The sequence below is a fragment of the Phascolarctos cinereus genome, unplaced genomic scaffold (assembly GCF_003287225.1).
Source record: "Phascolarctos cinereus isolate Bilbo 61053 unplaced genomic scaffold, phaCin_HiC Scaffold_3;HRSCAF=262, whole genome shotgun sequence".
In the NCBI taxonomy this organism is placed as follows: Eukaryota; Metazoa; Chordata; class Mammalia; order Diprotodontia; family Phascolarctidae; genus Phascolarctos; species Phascolarctos cinereus.
This window is the reverse complement of record NW_027555736.1, coordinates 87,914,845-87,935,482: the sequence shown is the minus strand read 5'-3', so window position 1 is coordinate 87,935,482 and position 20,638 is coordinate 87,914,845. Positions and strand designations below refer to the sequence as shown.

At 38.2% G+C, this 20,638-nt stretch overlaps 1 pseudogene; it reads left to right on the top strand.

Annotated features, from left to right (window-relative positions):
* Nucleotides 1-9,842: 9,842 nt before the first annotated feature.
* On the top strand, nt 9,843-12,901 carry LOC110209613 (protein disulfide-isomerase pseudogene; annotated as a pseudogene).
* The last annotated feature ends 7,737 nt before the right edge of the window (nt 12,902-20,638 follow it).

The window sequence follows — 20,638 nt, the reverse complement described above, 5'->3', positions numbered from 1 at the left end:
TTCGTCATAGAATCACAGATTTAGAACTAGAAAGACCCATCAGATCTTTCCTCTTTTCATTTTACAGATGAGGAAACCGAGACCTCAAGAGATTAAGTAACTTGCCCAAGAACACAATTAATAAATGCATGACATATAGAATTTGAACTCAGATTTTCCTGATTCTAACATCTGCCTGATAACTTCACACAAAATGATTTCAATAAGCCCTTCTAGTTTTAGTCTATGATCCTGTAGAACTAGGCTTGTCTAATTTTGTTTTTCTAGAGAGAATAACATCACTGCAAAAGCTAATGAGTAGGCTAGGTATTACTAACATAAAGAAATTATGAGGAAACATGTCCCCAAGAGAAAGAATGTTGTCTCCAGGCAGGAGAGCGGCTCAGCCGACGGTACGATTCCCAAAATGATCCAATCACAACTTAGTCACTGTGCCTGGTAAACTATACCTCCATTAATCCCCCTCTCCCAGCTTTGTACTCCTACCCACTCAGTATTTGTCTTTTAACTCTGTATTATCTCTAAATTATCCTTTCTCTTATCCACCCAGTTTTAAGACTATAAATAAATCAGCCAACTCCAATGGGTTAGAGATCATTAGATTGTGAACTCTTTGAACAAAGAAGGGGCTATCTTTTGCCTTTCTTTGTAGGTCCAGCACTAAACAAAGTGTCTGACACAAAGTAGGCACTTAATAAATGTTTATTGACTGACTGACTGAGAATGTGGCTATGAGAACAACTTGAATGTCCATGGTTCAGTACTCCCCTTTTATGTGCAAGTAAAAAAAAATGCCTTGGCAAAACAAAAGAAAAAAAAAGTAGAGCACTGAATTAATTCTTTGACAAAACTATGAAATTGAGACCCAAAGAAATCAAATGATTTGCCCAAGCTAGGTAATAATACAGCCCATACTTGAAAGCAAATTCTTTGTCTGTGAGTACATTAACTATAACATGTTAACTCTATGTTAATATAATATAGCTAACATATTAACTATAACATATAAACAATTTAAAACTGTCACCTATAAATTCCTGTTCATTCCCTACTACAGCACTATTTTCAGCATATAATACATGCTTAATTAATGCAAATTAATTGATAGCAGAGAACAAAGTAGCATTGGCCCTGTTTATGCCCTTCTAGTTAAAAAAAAAAAAAACCTCTCCCTTTTATAACCTTGGAAGGCAGTGGTGAGGCATTAGGAACCCAAGAAGGGTAGAGGACCATAGCATCACAAAATATTAGGGATGGGAAGGCATCCCTAAATATCCATTGCTCTTTCAAACTTCACTATTCCTAAGGAGGGCACCATCCTTCCAGTCACCTTCTAAATTACATCAGTCATCCTTGATTCTTGCCTCTCCCTCACTCTACACTCCATTCCCAATAATTTGTCAAGCTTTATTGAATCTACATCACATTTCTCACATCCATACTCTTTTTTCCACTCATCTGGCAACCACTGACTCTCGTTACCTCTTATCTGTACTATGATGATGGTGTTCAGTCATTTTTTAGTCATATCTACCTCTTTGGGACCCCATTTGGGTTTTCTTGGGAAAGATATTGGGGTGATTTGCCATTTCCTTCCCCAATTCATTTTACAGATGAGGAACTGAAGCAAACAGGCTAGTGACTTGCCTAAGATCACATAGCTAGTAAGTGTCTGAGGGTAGAATTGAACTCAGGAAGATGAGTCTTCCTGACTGTAGGCTCCATGCTCTTTCCACTGACCTTATCTGTACCATGTAGCATTGAAAATAACCTTCTAATGGGATTCCCTGCTTACCTACTTCTCCTCTCTTCATTCCATTGTCCATTCTGCTGTTAAGTTGCTATTCCTGAAACACACATCTGACTATATCACTCACTGACTTTCTTCAGTGTATCCCCGTTTCCTTTAAGACAAAATATCTTTAGCATTTAAACCTTTCCAAAACATGACTCCTACCTACCTTGTCAGCCTTCATGCTTCCTCATACGTAAAATGAAAAGAGAAAAGATCTGATGGGTCTTTCTAGTTCAAATCTGTGATTCTATGATGAACCTCATTTTATAGTTGAATAAGGAAATTGAAGACTAGTTAAGTTATGTGATTTTCCCAGTATTAGATAAATTATTGCGGATGATGGATTTAAATCTAGGTCTTTTGACTCCCCCAATCCAACCCCTGTTGTAACATGACCTACTTCTTTCAGAGATTTGAGTCCAATCTACACCTTTCCCATTCATTGATTCATAACTACAACAAATAATATCATTGCATGTAGAAAAGACATATCAGTCAACTCCATTTATGTGACTACTGAGACCAAAATAACTCTGGCTATCACTTTTCTATTTTGAGTGGTCTGTGAACCTTCATGTCCTTGCACAGCTGGTCACCCAAGTCTGCAATGCACTTCCATCCCCAACTCCATCTCTTGGAATCCCTAATTTGCTTTAAAGAACAGTTAAAGTGCCATATCCAATGTGAGACCTCTCCTAATCTCCCCCTACCCCAGTTTTAGTGTGCTATTGTTTTGAAATAATTTTGTTTACTTTGTATACAATATGTTGTTTGCTTTTGTGTATACATGTTGTGTCCCTGAAACAGAATGAAAGCTTTTTGAGGGCAGAGGATGTTTTATTTCAATAGTGTCTCTAGTGGTGTCTGGCATATAGCAGTCACTTAATAAATATGTCTCTTGAATTGATGACCTTGCATCATCAATTAGGCAGATTGACTTGTCCAAGGACACCTGGCTGGTTAAGTCAGAGAAGAAAAGAGAACCCAGACCTCTTGACTCCAAGTCCTTTGATGTTTATATTGGATTATTTTTAAGGGCCTATTTCACCACAGGAGTCACCCTTGGCTGGTTGGATAAAGTTAGAAAATTACCTTATATTTCCTGAATAGCTTTTCCTCTCCCTCTTATCTGGTCTCAGGGGTAACTCTCCTTTAGCCATCCCAGAAAGCTAGCAGACAGGGGATTTCAAACCTCAATCAGTTCTTTCTACCAGCAATCTTACATGTAGGAGGCCCAGCAGAGTTTGACATTTCTTCCTCAAATAAAGCTTTTCCTGCCTAGCACTGGTTGTCTGAACATTTCTGTTCTGAGGAACTTTTAGATCAGGTTTTTAGACCTTAGAAAGATGGAGCACATAAGAATTTGCACAATTTGATGATGGATCCTTAAGCTGAATCTTGTTTCTGATTGTTTCTACAGTTCTTAGACTTTTGGTTACAGATCCCTTTTACACTTATAAAAATTATTGAGGACTCCAAAGAACTTTTGTTTATGTGAGTTGTATCTATCATTATTTATATTAGAAATTAAAAATAGTGATTTTAAAATGTTTATTAATGTGTTTAAAATAATAATAAACCTATCACATATTAATATAAATAATATTTTCATGAAAAAGAATCATATTTTATAAAACAGAAAAATTAACGAGAAGAGTGACATTGTTTTATATGGTTTTGCAAATCTCTTTAATATTTGGCTGAATTCTTAATAAGTAGCTAGATTCTCATGCCTGTTTCTGCATAGAATCTGTTACAATATGTTGTTTTGACTAAAATGTATCTGGTCCTATATAGATATGTAGATAGGAAAGGGAGGAGTATTTTGTTAGGCAAATAGAATCTTAGTATAATTTTGAAAATAAGTTTGGCCTCGCAGACCCCTTAAAAGGGTCTTGGGAACATTTTGAGAACCACTGCCTTAGGAAGAGGCAGAATATCAGATAACATCCCTTTTATGTTTTTTTTAGTCTTGTTACATCTTTGAGTCTTCTGTCCACCAACCTCCCAATCCCACTAACACATAAATACACTAACATACCATTTCTTTCTGGCATGAGGGCAGTGAGGCACTTCATCAATTAATGGTTCAGTATCCTTCTGAAGATCTGCTATTGTCAATTTAAAATCGGGTTGATAAATCTGCAGAAGAGATAAATACAATCACGAATCAAAATGGTGGTAGCTGATGAATGAAAATTTGGGAATGTCTTATGGAAATGAAGAGAATCAATAGACAGGAAGATATTATAAGACCAGGTATTTTCCCACCAATTAAAAAGAAACAAGGCACACAAGTTATGAATCATTCATGTTATACCTGAAGCTTAGACTGTCTAAGGAGAGAGGCTAAGGGCACAGTCCAATGATCATTATGTGTTTCAAACCACTCACTTAGAAGGATACTAGAGAAACTGGACCTAAGAGAAGGCTTGCCATCCAAAGGATATTTCCAAAACAGATGGAATGCAACCTGTTCCTTATGGTTCTGACGGCTCCTCCATTGTCCTCTGTGTCAGCTTTCCTTCTTTATCCCCTAACCTAAATGGTAATACTTCAGTCCTTATCCCCTTCTTTTCTCCCTCTACTCTATTCTCTGCTATGGAGATCTAACATACTCTCTTCTCCTTACCTATACACAAGATCCTGAAGCCTAAATCTCCAACTCTGACATCTTTCTTGATTTTTAGTTCTATTTCTTCATTTACCTGCTATCTATTTCAACCCGAGTGTCTTTACAGCACATTAAATTTAATATTTCTATACACAACTCATAGAGTTTGGTGTAATGGAAACATAATTGAAGTGAAATGAAGTCAGGAAGACAAGTTCAAATCCTGCCTCAGACACTAGCTATGTGATATAGGCAAGTCATGTAATCACTCTGAGCCTCAGTTTCCCCATTTGCAAAATGAGGATAATAAAACCTGTAACACTTGCTTCAAAGGCAATCTTAGGTGTTAACTTTCTTAATTTGAAATCATTATATAAATTCTAGTTATTATTCCTCCCCTTCCCAAAACAACCCTTTCTCACGACCATTTCAATCAATAACAGAACCATTCTCTAAATCCTGAGGCTGATAATCATAAAACATCTTGAAGTCCTCCCTCTCCCTATCTTGTTTATATCCAATCAGTCACCAAGTCCCCAAAAGTCTTCCTTTACGAAACCTCTTGCTTCTCTTTGTTTCTATTCCCAGAGTCCCTATCACCTCTCACATAGACTATTATAATAGGGTCCTAATAAGTTTTCTTTCTTCTAACCTTTTCCCCTTTCAAACCATTTTGCACACTATGACCAGATCTGTGTCTGCCTAAAGCAATGCCTCTAGCAAGTCATTTTGCTGATCAGGAACTTTCTGGGAGTCCCTACTGCCTACAGGATAAGAACTCATCTTCTTACCTGGGTAATCTGGCACTATACTATATTTCCAATCTCATCTTCTACCTTTTACACTGTTAGTGAACATGAACCATTCACTGTAGTCAGCCTGGCACATTTATTTTCTTTTAAACACAATTTTCTCCTATCCCAACTTTGCTCTGGCCAGAACAATAGTGGGCCTCAATGACTCAACTTGACTAGATTGAGGAGATGAATTTTTGTTAATAGGGAAGTATCCTCTTGATCCAAAACGTATTTGTCCCTTGGTGGGGGGGGAAGAGGATACCCACTGGTTCTCATAGCTAGAAATGCATCGGATATGGTCACTTTTAATTCTCAAGAGTGTAGAAGAGGCTTTGATCCTAGCAAGAAGGGATCAGAACTGACAAGGCTAGATAGAAGTAGTAGAAAGGTCTTAAAGACAAAGAGGTTCTGAGAAGTCTTGATCTTTGCATTTCTTTTTTAAATTTACTATATATTTTTAAAGTAAAAGAGTAATGTTTTTAAAAAGAGAATATTTACCATTTAATTTGCTTTTTTTTTTTAATGGGCAGGAAGGTAGCACAGTGGATGAAGTGCTGGGCCTGAAGTCAGGAAGACTTATCTTTCTGAATTCAAATCTGGCCTCAGACACTTACAAGCTGTGCGATCCTAGGCAAGTCACTTAACCCTATTTGCCTCCATTTCCTCATCTGCAAAATGAGCTGTAGAAGGAAAGAGCAAATCACTCTAGTATCTTTGCCAAGAAAACCTCAAATGGGGTCATGGAAGAGTCAGACATGACTGAAAAATGACTAAGTAACAACAAATTGATTTTTAACGTTCTTCTTTTAAATTTTTAAAATTTTTTATCATTTTTTTAATGAAGCAATTGGGGTTAAGTGACTTGCCCAGAGACACACGGCTGGGAAATATTACGTATCTGAGGCTGAATTTAAACTCAGGTCCTCCTGACTCCATGACAGGTGCTCTATCCACTGCACCACCTAGCTGCTGCCTTTTTTCTTTAAATTTTGAGTTCTAAATTCTATCCCTTCTTGCAGTCTTTCCCCACTTCTCTCTTCCTAGCACACATAGAGCCAGATAGGTGTGCTCTTCTCTTTCCTTGTTGGACAAAATAGCATTGTTCTTCAACTTTCCTCTTGGCATCTTCTTTCTGATGGGCAAAAGCTTATTCATGACATTTTCTACCCTTCTCTAATGGGTACATGGAAGGTCTCTCAAGGTCTTGGACAAGTATTAATTGATAGTCTATTTCCAACCTTCTTCTAGGAACATATTTGTCTTATCTTAATCTTTAGGATTATTATTAAAGAAACATTTCTCAACTTGTATAAGTCATTTCAGTGACTTTGCTTGTTGATTTTTTGAGCTTGAAATTTCTCTAGGTTTGTGTGCTTAATAATGTTCATTAAATACAAATGCCATCCCCTCCAGCAATAGTGTGTGTTTTTATTTAGTAAGGCTCAACCTACCAAATATTATCCATTGCTGTATAGATCCCAAGATAAGAGAACACTGACCATTAACAGATATGGATTGATAAGTGGAAGTATAGAAGCATAGAGTTCATTAAATATCTTCTCTTCATCTTGTCTTACTAAGAATTCATAGTAAAAAAAAATGTAGGCAATCTTTGTAACAATGGTAAATACTATTTGCTGATTGGTTAACTTAAGATTTAGTCTGAATGTGACCAAAATATCAAGAATTCCCAAGTAAACATTTCTATGATTAATTTCAGTGGATATTTCCAATAAGTTTTGTACTCATCCATAGAAGCCTTTCCTTCCTTCATACAGGTAATGTTTATTAAATACCTATAATGTGTTAGATGCTGTGCTGGGCATTGGGTATGCAAAGGAAAATAAATGGTCCCTCTAGAAGCTTACATTCTATTGGAGGGAACAACATAAGTCAATACAGAATCTCTACAAAGTAACTCCCAGATCAGTCACTAGTAACTGGGAGCATTAGGATAGACACTATGGAGGAAATAATACATAAAATCTGGACCTTGAAGAGAGCTGGGAATTGTAAGAAATGGAGAAGGGGAAGGATATCATTCAAGGTCCAGAGGCAGGAGATGCTTAATTTATTTATTTAATTTATTTGTTATCGTAATTGCATGGGAATTAGCAATTAGGCCAGTTTGGTTGAAATGGAGAATAAGTGAAAAGGATTAATGTATAAAAGGCTGATAAGGTAAACTGGATACAGCTTGTAGGGTATTATGAATGCCAGACATTACTTTTGAAAGTAGTAAGAAGCCACTAAAGCTTATTGTTCAGTGCAATGACAGACAAATAGTCCAGAAGACTGAAGATGAAACATAGCACTCATCTCCAACCAGTGAAGTGATGATCTTAAAATGCAGAGGGAGAGATATTTTTGGTCACATGCAGTGTGGGAATATTGTTTGCTGGACCAAGCATGTTTATGGTAGAAGGTTCAGGGTTTTTTCTTCTTCTTTTTTTTTCAATGGGGGGGTCTGAGTGAGAGGGACAGATTATAGATATGTGTAAAATTAACAAAGTCACATATTTTTTTTAAAAAGAAAATCACTTTGGCAGCTAAACAGAGGATGAATTGGAACAAGGAAAGAATTGAGGCAGAGACACCAATTACAAAATTATTGCAACAGTTCTGGCAAAAGATATGAGGGCCTGAACTAGGCTGGTAGCTGTGTAAGTGGATAAAAGAGAATATAATAAATACATTAAATAAATAAAAAGGAAAGAATCAGCACTGTTGGTATGTTCTCGGTTGTCTTCATATAGACCAAAATCATGACTATCGTCTATAAAACATTCAACCTGGGAATATGATTGGCAGCATAATTCTATTATGCATAGGTTGATGACTGGGCTATCACAAACCTAGGGGCAGTTAGGTGGTACAGTGGATAGAGTGCCAGGCCTGGAGTCAGGAAGACTCATCTTCCTGAGTTCAAATCTGGCCTCAGTCACTCACTAGCTGTAAGACCCTGGGCAAGTCACTTAGCCCTATTTGCCTCAGTTTCCTCATCTATAAAAGGGGCCAGAGAAAGAAATAGCAAACCACTACTCCAGTATCTTTGCCAAGAAAACCCCAAATGGGATCACAAAGAGTAGGACACAACTGAAAAATGTAACTGAACAACAACAAAGCCTTCAATATGATGCTCCTGGCAAGTATGTATGGAGCTTGGAGAATCTGTGTGGTCTCTCTCCCCGACTGCTCCAGACTCCAGAGAAAGGTCTATTTCCCCCCACTTTTCTAGAGATTGTTTTTGCATGCTAGAAATCTGGGAGAGATTAATCAAAGCATTCTCTAATGGGGTCACAAAGAGTCCTGTACAACTGAAAGGACTGAACACCAACAAAATAAAAACCTAAGACATGTTTTCTCGGATGAAACAAGGATTTGTATTCTGGGCAGCTTGGTGTAGGAGAAAGAGCAGTACTAGATTTGGAGTCTGGGGACCTAAGTTTGATTCCCAACTCTATCACCTATCCTTTCTAACCATGGTCAAATCACTTAGCAGGCTCTGAGGTTAGAGATCATAGAGTTACTAGGCAGTTGCTTGCTACTACTGCTGAGAGAGATCTCTGAAATCATGTAGTCCAACCCCCTGACGATACAGCTGAGGAAATTGCGACCCAGAGACTTAAATTATTTGTCCAAGGTCACACAGGTAAATTAGGAGCAAAGCTGGGATCAGAACTCATTTCCCACAGCCCCAAGCACAGTAAGTTAAGTTCAGCACTCTTTCCTACGACACTGTACTAACCTGAGGTCAGATCTGTTTGTAATAGGTACTACTAACCTCTAACGTCAAGTTACTTGTGACTTATGTAACCTCCCTGGTCCTGTTTACACATCTGTAAAATGAATGAGTAGGTCTAGCTCCTCTCCAAGGTTCCTTCCAGTTAGAAATGTAGAGGATATCAAAGATACTATTCAACTTGAAGTCTATGCATGAGACTACTAGGGTTTAGGAAATTTCTGAAAAAAAACAAACAAAAAAAAGTACTGCATATAGAAAAGTGACCAATGTGAAGAAAACACATTGCAAAACACATTTCATCATCATCATCACTAACTTCATCCACAGAGGTCAGGTTTTCAGGCCAGAAGAGACCACAGAGGCTGCTTTAATGCAAATCCCTCAATTCAAGCAGATAAAATCTAGAGACTTTCAGTGCTTCGCTCTCAGGCAGGTAGTAAGGCACCAGAGTTGGAATTCAAACCCAGGTTCTCCGCCTCCAAATGCCATCTGGTCAGTGACAAATAGCGGGTAGAAGGGCAAGGCTAGGGCTGCTCTAGAGAGCGCGCGCCTCAGCTCATTTCGAACGGCCGGCGGAGATAACTGTAGCTACTCCCACCCACTCTCCACCCCCATAATCTATTGCCCTGCCTGACGGCCAGAAGAGCTGCGAACTCCCCTCTGCTCTCCCCAGCCCTGGCCGTCTCCACCGAGGTCGCAGACCCTCCTAAGACGGAAAAGGAGGAAGATCATGTCCTAGTCTTAAATTCGAGCAACTTCAATGAGACGCTGGCCGCTCATGACTACCTCTTGGTGGACTTCTACGCCCCCTGGTGTGTTCCCTGTCAAAAGCTTCTACCTGAGTTTGCCAAGGCAGCGGAACAATTGAAATCTGAGAGCTCTAAAATCAGATTGGCCAAAGTAGATGGCGCTGAAGAGGACGATCTAGTGTATCAGTTTAAAATTCGAGTGTTCCCTGCTATCAAGTTATTTATGCATGGAGACGCATCTTCCCCTAAGTATTATACAGATGGCAGAGAAGCTAAAGATATTGTGGAATGGATGAAGAAACGAATCCAGCCAGCTGTCATTATTCTGGAAGATGCTGCTGCTGTAAAATCTTTAATGGATTCCAATGAAGTTTTTGTTATAGGCTTTTTCAACGATGCTCAGTCCGCCGATGTTAAGACTTTCACAGCGGCTGCAGAGTACTTAGATAACATCCCATTTGGAATCACTTACAGCAAAGACTTATTCTCCAAATATCAGTTGGATAAAGATGGCATTATTCTCTTTAAGAAGTCTGATGAAAGTCGAAACAACTTTGATGGAGAGATTACCAAAGTGAACATAGTACAGTTCGTTAAGCGCCAGCAGCTGCCCTTGGTCCTCGAGTTCACTGAACAGACTGCCCCAGTGATTTTTGCAGGGCACTGGAAAATTCATTTATTGTTGTTCTTGCCAAAAAGCAGTCCCGACTTTGAGGACAAAATGAACAACTTCAAAAAAGCAGCTGAAAGTTTCAGAGAGAAGATCCTATTTATCATCATTGATACTGACCTCAGTGACAACAAGAGTATCCTTAATTACTTTGGTCTGAAGGAAGAAGAGTGCCCAGCAATGCGCCTCGTTAGTATGGGAAGTGGTATGACCAAGCACAAACCTGACTCAGATGAATTAACTCCTGAGAAAATAAAGGAATTCTGTGAGCAGTTTTTGGAGGGCAAATTCAACTCCCATCGGGTTAGCCAAGATGTACCTGATGACTGGGATAAAGATCCTGTTAAAGTATTGGTTGGGAAGAACTTTGAAAAAGTTGCTTTTGATGAAAACATGAATGTCTTTGTGAACTTCTATGCTCCTTGGTGTCCTCATTGCAAAAAGCTAGCTCCCATATGGGATAAACTGGGAGAAGCTTACAAAGATAATAAAAATACAATCATTGCCAAGATAGACTTATCAGTTAATGAAGTAGAATCGGTTATAGTCCACAGTTTTCCCACAGTGAAATACTTCCCTGCAGGTCCTGGTACAAAAATCATCGAATACCATGGGGCAAGGACACTAGAAAGTTGCAAAAATTTCCTGGGAAGTGGTGGCCATGAGACACCAAGGGAAGTAAGTCATTTAGGAGTCCTAAATGAGGCTGAACAACTAGAGTTAGAAGATGGGCATGAAGAAGGTGGTGCCCAAAATGGGACAAAGGAATGATAAAATTGAGAGACAAGATCAGCATAACTCAGACGTGAGACACTTTACTATGGGCTGCACCAACCAAACAGCAAAGGAACTTAAAGGCTTGTAAGACTCCCAACTGAAGAAGAAAAGCACCGATTAAAACACCACAGGGTGTGCATGTTTTTTTTTTAATTAAGTAGTACATCGACCTAGCCTGTATGTCAATGTGAATGACTTTTCCTCACTGCTTTTTCAAATTTTGGAGAGAGAATTGTTACTAGTAGCCAAGATCACTTTGGCGAGCCTCCTATTCTTTCTGGGAAAGTACATAGCTTTTATCATATATTCTGGTTTAAAGTGGGTTGTAAAGCTAAAAGCATGACTGCTGTTTTTACTAAACTGTTAGCTGTATGTCATGTAGTGTCTCCTACACAAGCTTATACCCTGACTTTTTAAGAAGCTCGTCCATAGGAGTTTTGGACACATTTAATAATGCAGTTAAACATTAGGCTATCGGAGAGCAACATTACCCTTTTAACTGGCCCTCCTTAGAATCAAATAGTCCTCAAGATCATGAGGGGAAGCCGTTAGGCTAAATGCAAACACTCTTGCACCTTCAGTGTTATCATGATTGAACGTTCTCAAATTTTGCTTTTCAGAGCTGGGTAGGACTCCACTCTAGTCTGGTATTTGTGACAGCAATCAGTGGGGAAGGGGGAAGATGGCTAAGTAGCTTTCCCACTTAGATCATATTCATAAACTATGATCTTCCATGTTCTGAGACGGGTTCTTCCAAATCTTTCTGGTGAATTGCTTTGTGATTGTTGATACATTCTCAAGTATATGAGGTAAGACCCAATAACTACTTGATGTAGCAAATCAGGACCCTTGTGATTTGGGGAAATTGGGGATGCTAATTTAGTGGGTGTAGGCCAAAGACTTTTGAGCTTAATCAGAATTGATAGCATCATAGATTTAGAGCTAGAAATTGCCTTAAAGGTGTGCTCCAAGCCCTTCAGAGGAAGAAACTTGGGCCAGAGAGATTAAGGTCCCACATATAGTAAATGAAAAAGCTGGGATTTGAACCAATGCTTTTTTTTTATTCCAAATTCAACCTTCTTTCCTTTGTACCACATTGTTTGTCAAGTTCTTTTAAGCATTTCTAACATAATGCTGTAACTGAATATACTGGCCAGATAAAGTTGAAATATTAAAAAGGGGAAAAAAGGAAATCTGTTCTGAAGATTTATTCCAGAACACATATTGTCTCTGAGTCACTTCCTAATATAAGAACGAGCCAGAGGAAATCATTTCCTCCTTTTCTTCTCTGTCATCAGCCCTCCAGACATGACAGACTATGATATTCCCTTGCTTTCTTGTTCTTCAGAGGTTAAAGTGTATTTAGGGGAGGAATGATCCTTCCTCTTTGGGGGCTTTCCTTCACCAATTGAGAGGGTTACACTTGTCCCACATCCAATTTACTAGGCTGCGTGAGCCCAGACTTTCCTCATCCAGGATTGTAAGAATCAAATACTTGATAACCAAACATTTACATAGTGCTTTAAGGTTCACAAAACACTTTCCCGTAATACCCCTTTGAGGTGGGCAGTGCCAGCTTTACAATCTCCAGTTTACAGATGAGGAAACTTGTCCAGGATCACAGAGCTAGTAAGTGGCAGAGTGAGGATTCAAACTCAACCCTCCTGAAGAAAAGGCTAATACCGACTATTAGAATGGTATCAGTGCCACCTTCACTTTCACCACTGAGCCTGAGCTCAGGGGACCAGAACATGTCTTAATAGTAGAGTCCCAGGTCCAGGACTTCCCTAGGTTTGTTCATCCACGTTCTGCTTCATACATGAGGTGGTAGTGTCTGTGAATGCAAGTGACCCCCAAATGTGTGTACAGATATGTCTACATAGAAAATGAAAGAACATTGCCAATACATTATCTCTGAGGGCTTTTGGTCATACCCAAAGTTGGTCTACACAGTTGTGCTTTTGGCAGAGTTCTGGATACATCAGCCCCTGAAGCTGTGTTATCCGGTAGCCTATAATAACTAGTTGGTTTCAATTCTGTAAATCTTAATTGCCAACTGTCTTCTAAATATTGGGGGTTACAAAGACAAAAAAAAAACCCTGCCAGTTCCTGTCCAACAAGTGCTTAGAGTCCACTAGGGAGACACATGTGCCCAAGTAAGTTGATCAGTAATTACTGCTAGAAAGTTTCTCAACACTTTCCTGCTACCATAGGCAGTACTTGGTGGAATAAATTCATTCTTCCATTAAACAAACATTTGTCAGCTAGAGGCTGTGGAAGATCTAAAATTTTTTTCATGGAACCTTGTAAGACCAAAGCTAAGGGGCCTTTTATAAAGGAAGAAACCAACCAATGGAGAGGACAAATCATAGAATTAGATGTATGGAGGCAGAACAGTTCTTAGAATATCTTGTCCAGCCCCTTCATTTTTCATATGAGAAACAGACAGGAAGTGGTGTGCTTAAGGTCACAGAAGTAAGTGGCAGAGGCAGGATGGGAACTCAGATGTTTTGACTCCAGAACAAAGATTCTTTCCACAAATGATTTCCCTAAGATCTACAGGCAATGGGGTATAGAAATCTATCCTGCCCTACAGGAAAATAGAAGGGAAAAGGGATAAGAGAAGGGATAAGAGATAGAAGGGAGGGCAGATTACGAGAAAGGGTATTCAGAATGCATGCCATCTTGGGGTGGGGAGAGGGACAAGATGAGAAAATTTGGAGCTTAAAATCTTGTGAAAGTGAATGTTGAAAACTAAAAATTAATAATAAAAAAAGGAAACAACAATAACAACAGATTAAATCTGTTATTAGGGCCATATTCAAAGACTTTACAGAATGGTAAGGGAATGACATTGTAAAAATATGAAGAATTAGGAAAAGCATGGGAAGACTCATATAAACTGATGCAAAATCAAGTAAGCAAGGCTAGCAAAACAATGCACATTGTGACCACAAATGATTTCACCAAAGCCATTGGTTAGGTGAGGTGGAACAAAATACAAATTTTCTCACTCCCAGCCTAGAATTCTTTACAATGCACCACACTGTATGCAAAAATGTTGGGAGAGCTCATGTAACCAGAAACATAGCAATTAACCAATGGGGATAAAAATGCCCAACCAGTGTTGATAACATTTATCACCAGCCCAATTTCCACCACTCCCCTTCTGTTGTTTCTGTTATTTTCTTTTTAGCAAAAATTGTGTACAACTCATTACTTTAAGGCATTCAAACAGATTTTGGTCCATGAAGAGTTAAAAATCCATATCTTGTTAAAACACCCCCAAACCCAGGAAAGTTAAAAAGCATTGAGGAAGCTTTTTGGAATAAATTAATTGGGTGGGTGTAGGGGGAATGGAAGATTATGATGCTTCAGTTTAATCATTGTATTGTAGAAAAAGCAATTGTCTTGTTTGTCATTAGTTTGCCATTAGCTTAATGCCATCCGTTAGTGAAGATTTCCAGGACACATTCACCCAGCTATAAGGGTCTGAACTGGGAGGCTCTGTACTTAGTCCATGAAGAACAGACCTGTCTCAGTGCTGACACAGTTATCTTCCTTGTATTACAGTCTCATCAGTGTCTGTCATTGATCTGGCAACATATGCCAGCCGTAGGGGGCAAAGGAACTTCAATTGCATTCATCTGGGGTTCTCCTCCCCTTGATGTTTTTTCACTTGCAAAATCACAGAAGAAATATTTCATGCAGAAGTGTCCTGCTGTGGTTGGGGCTGTGAATTTATATCTGTCAGGTAGAGAATTAGAAGGTGAATGATATCAAGCACAGGGTGATACATAGGATTTAGAATTGGAAATGACCTTAGAGATTGTCTAGTCCAGTACCTTTGTCTTAGAGATGAGAAAACTTTGGTCCAGAGAAGGTATATTCCTTATCTAAAGTCACATACATAATAAAGATCAGAGTCAGGCTTCAAATCCAGTCCTCCTAACTCCAAAGCTATGGCTCTTCCCACTACACCATATTGACCCTTAGAATGATCTCTTTTCCTATGACACTGGTCATTTTGCACTTCAATTTACCATTTATGTCACTAGATGTGATAGAAGAAACTTGAATATAAAACTATTGAGTCTTAGAGTTGCAGTTGAAAAGGATTTTAGAGGTATATAACCTTGCCCGCTATCTCTCTATAACTTTCCTAACTATAGTAAGAAATCTCTAGAATACTTCTTGTCCCTAGGAACTCACTACCTCATAAGAGAATATTTGGTGACAGTTCTAATTACTTAAAATAATCTTTTAGGGGCAGCTAGGTGGCACAGTGGGTAGAGCACCAGCCCTGAAGTCAGGAGGACCTGAGTTCAAATTCAGCCTCAGACCAAATACTTAACACTTACTAGCTGTGTGACCCTGGGCAAGTCACTTAACCCCAATTGCCTAAAATAAAGTAAAATACTCCTTTATATTGGGTACTCAATACTTTTTGATCATCATTTTGAACAAGTTACTTTACCTCTCTGATTTTTTCCTCATCTGTAAAATGAAGGAGTTGGACTAAATACTTTCTAGACCCTTTCTAAAAATAAAAGTCTACGAACTTAAGCAAATCTCTAAACCTCACTTTCAACATCTGAAAAAGTAAAGGGTTACATGAAGATGGTTTCTGAAGTCCTTCAATGAAATGGAAGTTTCTGAAATAACCTATTTTGATTTCCCTCTTCTAAACTGCTTCAATTTCATTACCTTGTCAACTTTGCCTCCTCACCCATTTTGCTCCTGTATATTCCTTTTAGAAATACCAGGTTCTGCAAGTGATCTGATAACTTCACTGTGGTAGGAATAGTCCTATGACCTTGATTGTGCAATTATTATTCATCTTTGTCCTCACAGTAATTTTCCTCCCATTTGCCATACAATCCCCCCTAGTCCCATGCCTTCCTACTCTTCCAATTGTCAGTAGGTTCCAAAAGCTCTAATTCCCCTTCTCTTAGGACAGCATGAGTGGTCTAAAAATCAAATCCCTGCAGATTATAGTCATTGCAAGGTTCCCATCTCTCTTTATAGAATATTCCTCTTCCCCCCATGGAAACAATCATCAGTGGTACTCCTTTTCATCACTGAAACAACCTTTGCTCCTCTCTTTCCCCTGGTTTCAATCATTCCCTTTGTTTCTTTGCCCATTTTCTTATAGAATTTCTTCTTTCTGAGAGACTACCAAAGTTATTTTCCCTGCATTGTTAACTTTTGACTTGATTACATATTATATCACATACCACCCTTACCTTTTTCCTCCCCTATTCCTTTTTTGTTTTAAAATTTTTGTGGAAGTAACCTATAGAAGAAGAGGATGCACCCTCTTCTTCTATAGCTTACTTCCACAAATTTCTTTTGGTTTTTTTGGCAATTGGGGTTAAGTGACTTGCCCAGGGTCACATGGCTAGTAAGTATCAAGTGTTTGGTCTGAGTCAAGATTTGAACTCAGGTCCTCCTGACTTCAGGGCCAGTGCTCTTTCCACTGCACCACCTAGCTGCCCCCTACCCCCCCAAAATTTAATTCACCTACAGGCAGGATGTTGTAAGGTATAGTCCATGATGTTTCTGGCCTGATTCTCCATCAGTCCATTTACTTACTTTTTACTTTCACCTTGTCTTATTGTGTACTTTTAGAAAGAAATCTCAATATTTTCCCTGTTATTTTGCTGTCATCTTGGATTACCGTATTTGTGTACCTTTCTTATATTTCTATTGTCTAAGGTGTTTGAGAAATAAACTATTTGTTCAGGTCTGGTTTTCTTCCTAGAAATTCTTTAAATTCCTCTTTTAGTGGATATCCATTATTTTTCGTTAATGATAAGGTTCAGATTTGCATTGCTTTTCTGAAAATTCCATTCTCTCCTGCAGTTTCTAGTGGGTAGCAGAATAGTCTTGCGTTATCTGAATCTCTTTTCCTTTACTTTTGAATAAAGGTCTCCTCTTTCTCCTGGTCACTAACAGAATTTGTTTGTTACTGAGATTGTCAAATTTAATCACTATGTGTCATGAAGTTGCAGCATAAAGTTTTGTTTTGTATTGTTTTCTGGAGGCAATCTGTGAATTTTCTTTTTAAATTGGGACTTTGTTTTCTATGTTCAAAAATTCTTGGAGACTGTTGTTTTGGGGTTTTTTTGTATTGTGTTTCATATTGCAGTATTTAGTTTTTTACTTGTCTTGTTCTTCTGAGACATCTATAAACTAAGTTGTTTTTCTGCATCTTGCCTTTGAAATCAACATGTTTTGCTTGCATGGAGATCCTTTTTTCCTTTAACATTATTATTTTTTACTTCTTTTCTTCCAAATTGTCCTTTACTTCTCTATATTTGCATTCCCAATCAATTACTCTCTCCCTCCCTCCCTCTCTCTCTCCTCTCTCTCTCTCTCTCTCTCTCTCTCTCTCTCTCTCTCTCTCTCCTCTCTCTCTCTCCACTTACCATCATGGATTGAAATGTTTTGTTCTGGCCTTTATTTCTGCTGTGTGGTTCACAAATTCTGCTTTCAAAATTCTTATTTTTCTTTTAAATCATATGGGAACATTCTGCTGTGGTTCCATGCTCTCTTGGAAGTTCATATGTTTCTCTGCTTCATTAGGGGTTGATTCATTTTCCTTTTTCTTGCAATTCATAAATGTCTAGACTTTTTTAACTGATCTGAAAATCATATTCCCTCCTGTTATTGATATTTTCCCTATTGGTTTTTCTGCTTAGGTCCAAGATCTTTTAACTGAGTTTTCTTCTTCCTGAGAACTTGGGTAATGTCAGTAGCCCTGCCCAGCAGTGAGCCATAGGAAGGGGTTGTTAAGTAGGTGCTTATGAGTTAAGGATAAGTCCTCTTGGCTATTGTTAATTGATCAAGTCTGTTTTTGTTTTTACCTCATTCAGGTTCTTAGTGTCCTAGACCATGGAAACAGCTGAAATTGCTTTACCTCTTATGCATAATTCCTTCTTTGGAAGGGTTGGAAGGGTTGTGAGGACCATCAAAAATGGATACTTTTCAGTCTTGCAGGTCACATGACTTAGAAGTCCTCAGGGTCTCTTCCAGCTACAGAGCTATGATTGTATAAAGATCATATCTAGTTTCTATGATATTTTTGCTTGCTATTCTCACAAAAAGCTGCTACTTGCTTCTTTCATAGTCAGAACTGAGTTGTGCACAAAATCAAATATTTTGTTACTTGCAACTTAGTCCATGACAGGAAAAAAAAGATGCTTTTAGTTTTGGAAAATGTAACCTCATTGAAATACATATATATGTATATGTATGTATGATACATAATTATACATTATATAATACAAGTGTATATATAATTATGGACATTATGTGTGATATAATATGTATATGTGGACATTATATAAATACGTATATTTCAATTAATTAACATTTATATATGTTTGTATAAGTAAATTTGGCTTTTATTGTGAGAGAAATCATAATTAGAATAGCTTGTGTGTAGACTTGTTTATATTTACAAAATATTTGTCCTATACTAGACCTATGAGGAGTAGCTAAAACAAATCCTATTATCTGATTGTGCTGTTGAGGAGATTGAGGTCTACTGAAATGAAGGAGCTTTTCCATGATGTATTGAGGTCTAGGCCACCTAGAAGGCACAGTGGATAGAACTCTGGGCTTGGAATCAGAAGACCTGGATTTAAATCCTTCCTCAGACAGCACTTGTTAGCTGTCTAACCTAAGCCAAGTCACTGAAGTTCTCTGCCTCAGTTTCCTCATCTGTAAAAACTGGGCAATAATAGCACCTACTTCCCAGGATTTTTATGAGGATAAAATGAGATAATATTTGTTATAAAATACTTTGCAAACCTGAAAGCACTAAATAAGTGCTAGGTATTATCTTTATGAATAGAAATAGTAAGTGGTAAAGAAAGGAAACAAGAATTTATTAAGCACCTACTACTATGTGTCAGGGGCTGTACAGTTATTTCATTCTATCTTGACAACAACATTGAGTGGTTATTGCTATTACTATCTCTGCTTTACTGAAGAGGAAACTGAGGTAAACAGAGATTAAATGACTTGCCCTAGGTCAAGCAGCTCATATAGTATACCTCTGAGGTAACATATGAACTCAGGTCTTCCTGACTCTAGTCCCAGAGCTTTGCATGCTATGGTGCCACCTAGCTGTCTCTGTAGTGCAGAGCCTAAAACACATCTGACTACTAGTCCAGTGCTCTTTCCATATCCCAGAGATACCTGCTTTATAAAGTGAAAATAGGCACCTTCACCATGAAAAAAATCTTGTATTTTTGCAGCTAGATTTGACACCAGGAATGACCCAGGTCTGAATTTTGCTTCTGATATTTACTGTGTCAACTTCTCTGTGCTTTATCTACAAAGCTGATATAACAGGGTTGTCTTAAGAATCAAGTAAGATGGGGCAGCTAGGTGGCACAGTGGATAGAGCACCAGTCCTGAAGTCAGGAGGACATGAGTTCAAATCTGGCCTCAGACCAAACACTTGACACTTACTAGCTGTGTGACCCTGGGCAAGTCACTTAACCCCAATTGCCTAAAAGCAAACAAAACAAACAAACAAAAAAGGATCAAGTAAGATGTGTAAAGCAGCTTGTAAACCTACAGGTGTCATGTGTCAGTTATTGGTTCATTATAATTATTATCCCTTTGCCTCTCCGCTATTTCCTACAAAATAGGCAGTTGTTCAGGACTCTGACTCATCCTTGGAAATCAGTGTATGGGGTAGGGAAAGTTTGTTTGTTTGTTTTTAACACATTGAAATTCTTTTACTGTCTAATTATAGCTGAATAAACATCTCATGAACTACATAAGCACACAATACATAGAAAAACATGAAAAGCATTCTATTGGAACCTGTTTTAAGAATTCAATTTTATTATTCAAGTCCTCATCCTCTCCCTCTTAATCTGCCCAAATGCTAGAGAAAAAGTAATAAAAAGAAAACCCCTGTTGCAAATATGCATAGTCAGGCAAAACAAACTTCTGCACTGGCCAAAAGTTAAAAAAAAATCTAAATATGGACTCTGAAATCCATTGAAATTTTGAGGTTACAAAATACCATATTGGTAAAATGTTCAGCCTTTGATTTCTCATCACTTGGTTGGGGGAAGGGGGCAGGGGGAAGAGAGTAGGGATGGGAGGGGTGGTTTTGTTTTGCCTAGAAGTCCTTGCATCAAGAACATCCTTTTTTTAAATTTTTTTTTTTTTGCTTTTTGGTGAGGCAATTGAGGTTAAGTGATTTGCCCAGGGTCCCACAGCTAGTAAGTGTCAAGTGTCTGAGGTTGGATTTGAACTCAGGTAAGAGCATTCTTTACAGATGGGTTTAGTTGAGCATCTTCACATCCCTCAGTAACATAGAAAGAAACCCTGAAAGTTCTGTCTCTACTTGCTTATCAAGTGGAGCTTCCAAACACTTTTGTTCTTGGTGAAGCCATAGCTCTTAATTTTATGCTATTCTCTCTGCCTGATTGTGCAGAGAATCTAGAATAGCCTCTTAGACT